Raw genomic sequence first — 12,280 nt, forward strand, 5'->3', positions numbered from 1 at the left:
ACTGAGCTATTCCGGCTTCACGGTAAATTAAAATGTGTGTCAACCACTTGGCAAACACAACTCCGGGTGTAATGACCCCTCCCGTTCATTCCTCACTTCAGTCAATGTGACCCGACCAGATCTTGGAGTTCAGGATATTTTAATGTAAAGCTGGAGTGTTGATAAAGATACAAAGCTGACACTGCACAGGGGACGTCACTCTGTAGGACACAGAGTGAAATACACTGAACTGTTTAAATAAAATTACAGAGCACAAAATGTGTGTAAATTTCCTCGTTGCTTTCTCAGCACTGATGGGTTGTGAAGGGGCTGACAAACCGAAGTCCCACTGAGCCGCACTGACCCCGAGACAAGCTGACCTTATATCAATACAAAAGCAAAATACTGCGGAGGCTGTAATCTGAAATAAAAACAGAAAATACTGGAACTACTCAGCAGGTCAGGCAGCATCTGTAGAGAGAGAGAAACAGAGTTAATGTTTCAGGTCGATGACCCTTTGTCAGAACTGGAAAAAGGTGGAGATGTTGGAGATGTAACGGGCTGCCTTTATGTGGGATATGTGGAACATTCTTTGTTCCAGTCCTACTCCAGTCCCCTCCCTCATCTCTTTATCCGGTACATTGATGACTGTATCGGTGTCGTTTCCTACTCTCGCCCTGAACTTGAAAATTTCATTCACTTTGCTTCCAATTTCCATCCTTCCCTCACCTTCACATGGTCCACCTCTGAATCTTCCCTTCCCTTCATCGACTTCGCTGTCTCCATCTCCGTGTTTAGGCTATTGACAAATGTTGACTATAAGTGCACTGACTCCCACAGCAACCTGGAAAACACTTCCTGCCTTCCCGCTTCCTGCAAGGACTCAATTCCATTCTCCCAGTTTTTCCATGTCTGCTGCATCTGCTCTGACGATGCCACCTTCCATACCAGTTATTCCGACATGTCTTCCTTTTTCCTCAACAGAGGATTCTCCTCTACCATGGTTGACATGGCCCTTGACCATGTCCATTCTATTTCCCGCACTTCTGCTCTCACCCCTTCCCCTGCCTCCCAGAACAACTTGTCCTCACCTTTCACTCCACCAGCCTCCACATTCAATGGATCATTCTGTGCCATTTACGCCACCTCCAACGTGATCCCACCACCAAACACATCTTCCCCTCACATCACCTTTCAGCTTTCTGAAGGGACCGCTCCCTCTGCGGCACCCTTGTCCACTCCTCCTTCACCCCCAACACACCTTGCCCTTGCCCGCCACCTTCCCATGCAAGCGCATGTGATGCAACACATGCGATTTTACGTCCTACCTTCCCACTGTCCAGGGCCCCAAACACTCCTCCCTGGTGAACCACGGATTTACTGGGTGAGCTGAGAGTGACTGCACTTGACATTAAGGCAGCATTTGATCGAGTCTGGCATCAATGAGCTCTAGTGAAACTGAAGACAATGGGAATCAGGGGAAAATTCTCCATTGGTTGGAGTCATACCGAGCATGAAGGATGATGGTTGCGGTGGTTGACGGTCAATCATCACAGCCGCAGGACATCGCTGCAGGCGTTCCTCAGGGCAGTGCCCTAGGCCCAACCACCTTCAGCTGCTTCATCAATGAAATTCCCTCTAAAGTAGGTTAGAAATGGGGATGTTCGATGATGACTGCACTGAGTTCAGTGCCACTCACAACTCCTCTGATAATGAAGCAGTCCATGCCCACATGCAACAAGACCTGGATGACAATTATGCTTCCGCTGATAAGTGGCAGGTAACATTTGCGCCACAGAAGTGCCAGGCAATGAATATCTCCAACAAGTGAGAGTTGAACCACATCCCCATGACATTCCATAGCATTACCATCACCAAAGCCCCCACTATCAACATCGTGGGTGTCACCATTAACCAGAAACTTAACTGGACCAGTCACATAAATACTGTGGCAATAAGAGCAGGTCAGATGCTAGGTATTCTCCGGTGAGTGTTGTGGTAAACCACTGTTAACGTTCACAACCGTTCACTATTGTTACACTGTTGTTATCACTGTTTACACTGTTGTTATCGCCACACAAGGTTACCTCTTGCCACGCACACTGCTATACCTGGGCTTACCTCAGCTGACTCCGCCCATGGCTCCACCTGCTTGCCCAGGTATAAAGGTGACCGCTTGGCTAGTATTCTCCCTTGTTGGAACCGATCGCCCACGTGGGTGGGCTCTGTTATTTAGCCAATAAAAACCTATAGTTACTATCTTAACTCGTCGCTTTTCATGGAATGAATTGATAGGTATATCAATTTTATTGGCGTGCCCAGGTCGTAGTCGTTAAGACCGGCAATAAACACCGCCTGGTCATTGACTACAGCCAAACCATAAACCGGTACACCCAGCTGGACGCATACCCCCTTCCCCGCATATCTGATATGGTCAACCAGATTGCACAGTACCGGGTATTCTCCACCATCGACCTCAAGTCAGCCTATCACCAACTCCCTATCCGCCCTGAGGACCACCAGTATACCGCCTTCGAGGCGAACGGCCGCCTCTACCACTTCCTTAGGGTTCCCTTCGGCGTCACCAATGGAGTCTCGGTCTTCCAAAGGGAGATGGACCGGATGGTCGACCAGAACGCGCTTCAGGCCACGTTCCCTTATCTAGATAACGTCACCATCTGCGGCCGCGACCAGCACGACCATGATGTTAATCTGGAGAAATTCCTCCGTACGGCCCAACAGCTGAATCTCACTTACAATAAGGATAAATGTGTGTTTAATACCTCGCGCCTGGCCATCCTCAGCTGCGTAGTAGAGAACGGAGTCATCGGCCCCGACCCCGAAAGAATGCACCCCCTCATGGAGCTTCCCCTCCCCCACTGTCCAAAGGCGCTGAAGAGAACCCTGGGGCTCTTCGCTTACTATGCCCAATGGGTGCGGAATTACGCGGACAAAGCCAGACCCATCTTGAAGTCCACCTCCTTCCCCCTGACAGCAGAAGCAGGCGCAGCCTTCTCCCTCATAAAAGGAGACATTGCGAAGGCCACAATGCACGCTGTGGATGAGTCCATCCCTTTCCAAGTGGAGAGCGATGCCTCCGACTTCACCCTAGCGGCAACCCTTAACCAGGCGGGGAGACCTGTGGCCTTCTTCTCAAGGACCCTCAAGGGCCCTGAGATCCGACACTCATCTGTCGAGAAGGAGGCCCAGGCGATTGTGGAGGCGGTACGATGCTGGAGGCATTTCCTGGCAGGCAAACGATTTACCCTCCTCACCGACCAGCGTTCGGTTGCTTTTATGTTTAATAACAAGCTGAAGGGCAAAATCAAGAACGACAAGTTCTTGAGGTGGAGAATTGAGCTCTCCACCTACGATTACGATATCTTGTACCAGCCTGCTAAACTCAACGACCCCCCGGATGCTCTATCACGAAGTACTTGCGCAAACGCGCAAGTTGATAGACTACGGACCCTCCACAACGACCTCTGCCACCCCGGGGTCACCAGACTTTACCACTTCATTAAGGCCCGCAACCTGCCCTACTCCATCGAGGAGGTCAGGACCATGACCAGGAGCTGCCAAACCTGTGCCGAATGCAAACCGCATTTCTATAGGCCGGACAGAGCAGGCCTGATCAAGGCCACCCGCCCCTTCAAGTGCTTGAGCATCGATTTTAAGGGGCCCCTCCCGTCCTCTGACCGTAATGTGTACTTCCTCAACATTATTGACGAGTACTCCCGTTTCCCCTTTGCCATCCCCTGCCCAGACATGACCAGTACCACGGTCATCAAATGCCTGAACGACCTGTTCGCCTTGTTCGGGTCCCCGAACTATATACATAGCGACCGGGGCGCATCCTTCATGAGCAAGGAACTTCGCCAGTTCCTGCTCGCGAGAGGTATTGCTGTGAGCAGGACCACCAGCTACAACCCCCGGGGGAACGACCGGGAAAGAGAAAACGCGACAGTTTGGAAGGCCGTCCTCTTAGTCCTAATGTCTAAGGGCCTCCCAATCTCTCGCTGGCAGGAAGTCCTCCCGGCAGCACTCCATTCCATCCGGTCACTGCTTTGCACTGCCATTAACGCCACCCCTCATGAACGAATGTTTGTTTTCCCCAGGAAGTCGACTACGGGAACCTCGCTACCAACATGGCTGACTTCTCCGGGGCCCGTCTTGCTGCAGAAGCACGTGAGGGCCCATAAAACGGACCCCCTGGTCGAGAGGGTGGACCTCCTGCACGCCAACCCCCAGTACGCCTATGTGGCATACCCAGACGGGCGGGAGGACACTGTCTCCTTGCGAGACCTCGCACCCTCGGGCACCCCCGAGATACCACCATTACCCCCCACCACTCCCCCAAATCCAGCTCCTGTAGACGGCATGCCGGAACCCCAGGAGCCTTCGTCGACCACGCAGACACCAGCATTACCATCGGATACTGCAACACCGTCGCCGCTGCTGCGCTGATCAGAAAGGCTTACGAGGCCTCCTGAGATACTGACATACACGAACTGGTAGTACACTTCACCCCGCCGGACTCAATTTTAAATAAGGGGTGAATGTGGTAAACCACTGTTACCGTTCACAACCGTTCACTATTGTTACACTGTTGTTATCACTGTTTACACTGTTATCGCCACACAAGGTTACCTCTTGCCACGCACACTGCTATACCTGGGCTTACCTCAGCTGACTCCGCCCATGGCTCCGCCTGCATGCCCAGGTATAAAGGTGACCGCTTGGCTAGTATTCTCCCTTGTTGGAACCGATCGCCCACGTGGGTGGGCTCTGTTATTTAGCCAATAAAAACCTATAGTTACTATCTTAACTCGTCGCTTTTCATGGAATGAATTGATAGGTATATCAAGTGTCCCACCTCCTGACTCCCCAAATCCTTTCCACCATCTACAAGGCACAAGTAAGGAGTGTGATGGAATACTCTCCACTTGCCTGGATGAGTGCAGCTGCAACAACACGCAAGAAGCTCGACAGTATCCAGGACAAAGCATCCCGATTGACTGGCACCTCATCCACCACATTCAAGATTCACTCCCTCCACCACCAGCGTACTGTGGCTACATTGTGTACCATCTACAAGATGCACTGCAGCAACTCGCCAAGGCTTCTTCAGCTGCACCTCCGAAACCAGCGATCTCTTCCACCTAGAAGGACAAGGGAAGCAGGTGCATGGGAACACCACCACCTCCAATTCCCCTCCAAGTCACACACCATCCTGACCTAGAAATATATCAGCAATCCTTCATCATTGCTGGTTCAAAATCCTGGAACTCCCTCCCTAAGGGCACTGTGGGAGCACTTTCAGCACACGGACTACAGCGTTTCAAGAAGGTGGCTCACCACCACCTTCTCAAGAGCAACTATGGATGGGCAATAAATGACACCCTTGCCAGCGAGGCCCAGGTCCCATAAGTGAATTTTTAAAAAACTTGTACTTCTTGCAATTCAGTATACTGTATTCGCTGCTCACGATGCAGTCTCCTCTACATTGGGGAGTCCAAACGCAGGTTGGGTGACCGCTTTGCGAAACACCTCCATTCAGTGACCCCGACCTTCTGGTCACCTGTCACTTTAATTCTCTCCACTCCCAGTCTGTCATCTCCGTTCTCGGCCTCTTACACTGTTCCACTGAAGCTCAGCGTAAGCTCGGGGAACAGCACCTCATCTTTCGATTAGGCACTTTACAGTCTTCTGGGCTCAACATCGAATTCAACAATTTCAGCTCATAACCTCAGCCCCTTTCTTGTTATTCTCTCTCTCACATGGCAGCTGTTGATCATCCTGTCGTTGCCATTCACACCTCATCTAGAGTCATCATTTGTTTCTTAACTTGTCCCATCAACATTTCCTTTTGCCTTGCCACCTTATCATTGTTCTCTCTTAATATCTCCTGCCTTCCATCCTATCGCAGATCTTCCCCTTTGTTCTTTCCTCCTCTCAGCACTCTCCCTGCCCCTACGCTTCCTTAAAAACCAGTTACAGCTCCAACTTTTTCCAGTTCTGACGAATGGTCATCAAACTGAAATGTTAACTCTGTTTCTCTCTCTCTAAAGGTGCGGCCTGACCTGCTGAGTATTTCCTGCACTTTCTGTAATTATATCAAGTTCAATCTTCAGCAGCAAGATGCTGGAGAGAGACAATAGACCCAAATCATGGAGTAATATTCTGGTTCTGATGTTGAATCACATTTATATCAAGCACCCCTTGAATTCCCAGCTGGGGGATTCAGAGCTGGGGATCGCCTGTGAAATCACCTTAAACACTTTGAAACAACAGCCTCTATCCCTCCTCCCTGTCTGTTATTGCTGGGTGGCAGCTGATGGCTGTCTCAGGGGCTCCGCTTGTGAGCAGAGTTTTCAGATCTTTCCCGGTGTGGTACTGAGCCCCACACAACAGAATGTGATCAGTTTCCTTCCTCGGCCTTGGGCCTGTTAGTTTATTGCAGGTGGTGTGGTACTGAGCCCCACAAAGAACAGGGAATGCCCAGGCTCCATCACCGGCCTGTGGTGTGTTACTCCATCTCAAGCAGTGTATTACTGAGCTGCACACAGTAGGAAGGGCCCAGGCACCATCCCCGGCCTGTGGTGTGTTACTCCATCTCAAGCAGTGCGGTACTGAGCCCCACAGAGTAGGAAGGGCCCAGGCTCCATCCCCGGCCTGTGGTGTGTTACTCCATCTCAAGCAGTGTGGTACTGAGCCCCACAGAGTAGGAAGGGCCCAGGCTTCATCCTCGGCCTGTGGTGTGTTACTCCATCTCAAGCAGTGTGTTACTGAGCCCGACATAGTAGGAAGGGCCCAGGCCCCATCCCCGGCCTGTGGTGTGTTACTCCATCTCAAGCAGTGTGTTACTGAGCCCCACAGAGTAGGAAGGGCCCAGGATCTATCCCCGGCCTGTGCTGTGTTACTCCATCTCAAGCAGTGTGACACTGAGCCCCACGCAGACATGGAAGGACCAAGGCTCCATTGCAGGCCTGTGGTATGTTCGTTGTTCTCATTTGGTGTGCTCCTGACCCATAAAGTGCAGAAAGGGCAAAGTCCCATCAGCGGCCTAGTGTTCTGGTGTATCTTTGGACCAAGGTGGTAATGAGGTCTGGAGCAGTGTGGTCCTGGCGGAACTGAAACTGAGCTTCAGTGAGCAGGATATTGGTGAGTAAGAGCCGCTTGCTAGCACGGTTGATGACACCTTCCATCACTTTGCTGATGATTCTAAGTAGACAAATGAGGCAATAACTGGCTAGATTCGATTTGTTCTGCTTTTTATGAACGGGCCATACCTGGGCAGTTTACCACTTGGTCGTGCAGGTCCCAGTGTTGTAGCTTGGCTAGAGGCGTGGCTAGGTCTGGAACACAATTCTTCAGGACTACAGACGGGATGTTATCGGGTCCCATAGTCTTTGATTTAGCCAGTACGCTCAGTCATTTCTTGATATCACGTGGGGTGATTCAAATTGGCTGAAGATTGGCTTCTGTGATGGTGCGGACCTCAGATGGAGGGCGAGATGGATCATCCACTCGGTGCTTCTGGCTGTGCTCTGCCATCACTGAGGATGGGGATGTTGATGGAGCCTCCTCCCCTCGTTAGTTGTATAATTGTCCACCATCATTCGAGACTGGATGTGCAGGACTGCAGATCTTTGATCTGATGCATTGGATTTGTGATCGCTTTGCATGTTGCTTCTGCTGTCTATAGCATGTTACTTCAGCTGTTTACCATGTGTGCAGTCCTGTGTTGCAGCTGCATCACGTAGGCACCTCATTTTATGTCCAGCTGATGCTGCACCTGGCATGTGCTTCTACACACTTCATTGAACCAGTAATGCAGAGGTGGGAGATGTCATTAAAAAGGAAATTAGAGAATCGTGCAATAAGGGCACAGCAGTCATCATGGGTGACTTTAATCTACATATAGATTGGGAGAACCAAATTAGTAACAATACTGTGGAGGAGGAATTCCTGGAGTGTTTACAGGACAGTTTCCTGGACCAATATGTCGAGGAACCAACTACAGATCAGGTCATCTTAGACTGGGTATTATGTAACGAGAAAGGATTAATTAGCAATCTTGTTGTACGAGGCCCCTTGGGTCGGAGCGATCATAATATGATTGAATTCATCATTAAGCTGGACAATGAAGTAGTTGACTCAGAGACTTGGGTCCTCAATTTAAATACTGGAAACTATGATGGTCTGAGGCACGAGTTGGATAGGATTGATTGGGGAATGTCACTCAAAGGGTTGACGGTAGATAGGCAATGGCAAACATTCAAAGACTGCATGGATGAACTACAGAATTTGTTCATCCCAGTTTGGAATAAAAATAAAACAAAAAAGGTGATTCAACCGTGGCTAACAAGGGAAATTAGGGATAGCATAAGATCCAAGGAGAGGACATATAAATTGGCCAGAAAAAGCAGTAAACCTGAGGATTGGGAGCAGTTTAGGATTCAACAAAGGAGGACAAAGGGATTAATTAAGAAAGGGAAAATAGAATATGAGAGTAAGCTTGCAGGGAACATAAAAACTGACTGTAAAAGCTTTTATAAATATGTGAAGAGAAAAAAATTGGTGAAGTCAAACGTAGGTCCCTTGCAGTCAGAATCAGGAGAATTTATAATGGGGAACAAAGAAGTGGCAAACCAATTAAATACATATTTTGGTTCTGTCTTCACAAAGGAGGACACAAATAACCTCCCAGAGGTGAAAGGGAGGAACTGAAAAAATCAGTATTTGTAGGGAAATTGTGTTAGGGAAATTGATGGGATTGAAGGACGATAAATCCCCAGGGCCTGATAATCTACATCCAAGGGTACTTAAGGAAGTGGCAATAGAAATAGTAGATGCATTGCTGATCATCTTCCAACATTCAATGTAATCTGGAACAGTACCCATGGATTGGAGGGTAGCTAATGTTACCCCACTATTCAAAAAAGGTGGTAGAGAGAAAACGGGGAATTACAGACTGGTAAGCCTCACATCGGTAGTGGGGAAAATGCTCAAGTCCATTATAAAAGATGTACTAGCAGAGCACTTGGAAAACAGTCACAGGATCGGGCAAAGTCAACATGGATTTACAAAAGGTAAATCGTGCTTGACTAATCTACTGGAAATTTTTGAGGATGCAACTGGTAAAATAAATAAGGGAGAACCAGTGGATGTGGTGTATTTGGACTTTCAGAAGGCTTTCAATAAGGTCCCGCATAAGAGATTAGCATGTAAAGTTAAGGCACATGGGAATGGGGCAAGGTATTGACTTGGATAGAGAACCAGTTGGCAGACAGAAAGCAATGAGTTGGAATAAACTGGTTTTTTTCTGAGTGGCAGGCTGTGACTAGTGGGGTACCGCAGGGATCGGTCCTTGGACCCCAGCTACTCACAATATATAGTAATGATCTAGACAAGGGAACTAGATGTAATATCTCCAAATTTGCAGATGACATAAAGCTGGGTGGGCGTGTGTGCAATGAGCATGATGCCGAGAAAAAACAGGATGATTTGGGCAGGTTGGGTGATTGGGCAGAAGCATGGCAGATGCAATATAACTTGTATTGTGCCCTTGCAGCGCGTTCCTATGCAGAGCTAGACAGGTAGCTAACAATTTGATATCTTCCCATAAAAATCACAAGGCTCGACTTCTCTTGTAAACTTTACTGAAAGATTCTTATTGTGAAACTGAAATACAATACAGAAGTGGAAGCATACATTAGTACACAAGCACATAACTGATATGCATACACGTTAAACTTAGGTAAGCATGAGCAACACAGTACATTTGGCATGTAACTTACCAAAACACGTGAAAACACAGCTTACTGTGAATATACATTTAGCAAACTGAAAGGCATTCTCTTACATTCACTTTAAATTAGCCCTGTACATAGTGCATCAAAATACAACTACAAGCTAACCAGCTAGACACAGGGAGCGAGCAATTCACGGCTAGCTGTGTAGGTTTGCTTACAGAGAAAGGTTACAAAACTAAACATTTTCTGCAAAATATAGTGTACACTAATCATCTATAACATTCTCAACTACTTACAGACAAATAGTGTCCAAGGCCGAAACGTAACAAGAAAATAACTTCCAAGACCATGTGTCAAGTTGCAGGTCTTGTGATATACAGCAATTTACTTTACAGCACTTACTTTACTGCACTTTACTGTGCTTTACTGCACTTGCTAGGTACCAAATATCCACTAGGTGGCGGCACACAATGGGAATCGACCCAATTTAATTAAACCCCTGAATTAACTTGAAAACCAACATAAGTTCCTAAAGGAAGGCAGCACACTCCCCGCTTGGTACAATTCCATTGTACCACTACAGATACAAAATAAAACCTAAAAAAACGACCTTTGGCTGCAAACATACTCAGAATCCTTTCTCCAGGTTTCTTCAGAAAGGAGGACTATGATCTCTGAGACTGGCCTCAGAAACACTTTGACAGTCCCCTCCTTGACAATCTTCACCTCCACCTTGCGAACCCTCTTGCCCCTGCTTGGCAGAGTTTTGACAACCAGTCCCACTGGCCATTCATTTCTGTGTGCTTGGCTGTCTTACAGCAAGACAACATCTCCCACTTTGACATTTGGCTTGTGTTCTGTCCATTTCCTATGGCTCTGTGGGGTGGACAAATCCTCTCCTCTCCATCTCTTCCAAAAAGTGTCTGCAAGGCACTGGACTTGCTTCCACTGCTTCCCGTGCAGCTCAGCCATGTCGAATTTTCCAGAGGGGGCTGAAATGGCACTCATCTTTTGAGTCAGGAGCATCGCTGTGGTGAGGACTGCAGGCATGCCTGGGTCGGTGGACACCGGCACCAGGGGTCTTGCATTCATGATCGCCATGACTTCAGCCATGAGAGTGCTCAAAACGTCGTGTGTGAGACAATTGGGTCCCGTCCAAAGCAGCATAGCGTCCAGATTTCGCCTGGCAACACCGATGAGCCTCTCCCATGAACTACCCATGTGGGATGAATGCGGGGGGTTAAACATCCACGTGCATCCTTTCTTTTGCAGGTCTTCGAGAGCCTTCAAGGACTCCTTCCATAGGTTCCATTTTGCTTCTTTTTCTGGGAGTAGTGGAGCATCCCACTCACTCTGATCAGATGAGAGCTCCCATACTAATGCTTTTCCTTGCATTGTTATGGGAGCTACGAATCCCAGAGGGTCATACAAACTGTTGACTGTGGACAGGACACCTCTCCGTGTGAATGGCCTGTCTTCACGGGACACCAGGAATGTGAAGCTGTCTGTTTCCAGGTTCCAGGAGAGCCCCAGGCTCCGTTGAAGGGGGAGAGGATCCACTCCAGGGTGCAAATCCTTCAGATCCTTAGCACTGTCCTCTGCAGGGAAGGCTTCCATCACCTGTCCTCTATTCGATGCTACTTTGTGTAGTCTCAGGTTGGACTCTGCCAACATCTCTCTGGTTCTTGTCAGGAGATCTATTGCTTCTTCAGGTGTGGTAACCGAGGTGAGACCATCGTCAACATAGAACTGTCTCTCAACAAAATGCTTCGCATCGGAGCCATATTCCTGCTCACCTTTCTGAATGGCTCACCTCATGCAGTAGATGGCCACAGCAGGTGAAGGGCTGCTTCCAAACACGTGGACCTTCATCCTGTACTCTACCACATTCTTGTTGATGTCGTTGTCCTGATGCCAGAGGTAGCGGAGATAGTCCCTGTGATCTTCTCGGACGACAAAACAATAATACATTTGCTGCACATCTGCTGTCGGGGCTATAGGTTCTTTCCTGAACCACAGAAGAACTCCCAACAAGGTGTTGTTCAAGTCTGGGCCGCTGAGGAGTACATCATTCAGAGACACTCCTTTACATTCAGCACTTGAATCGAACACAACTCGTAACTGGTCCGGCTTTTGTGGGTGATACACACCGAATGTTGGCAGGTACCAGTGTTCTTTACCTTCCTCCAGAGGTGGAGCAGGCTCTGCTTGGTCGTTGTCCAGCATCTTCTGCATGAACTCTATGTAATGGCCCTTCATTTCTAGCCTTTTCTCCAGTGTTCTCCTGAGTGAGCAGAGGCGCTTCATAGCTTGTTCCCTGTTGCTCGGAAGATGACATCTAGGAGAGCGAAATGGTAAGGGTGCAACCCAGCTGTGACCATCGTCCTGGTAAACCTCCTCATTCATGATGGTTAGGAAAGCTTTGTCATCCATGTATAGTGCTGATTTGTCATCATCCTTGGACCTTTCAAACACTGAGCATCCTAGGCTGTCTGTGCTCACAGTGAGGCCTGCCTCTTCCTCACAGGCAGAGGAGGATGACC

This window comes from Somniosus microcephalus, unplaced genomic scaffold (assembly GCF_052327205.1).
Source record: "Somniosus microcephalus isolate GS21.2 unplaced genomic scaffold, FLI_Smic_1.0 unresolved_chr4, whole genome shotgun sequence".
Lineage (NCBI taxonomy): Eukaryota > Metazoa > Chordata > Chondrichthyes > Squaliformes > Somniosidae > Somniosus > Somniosus microcephalus.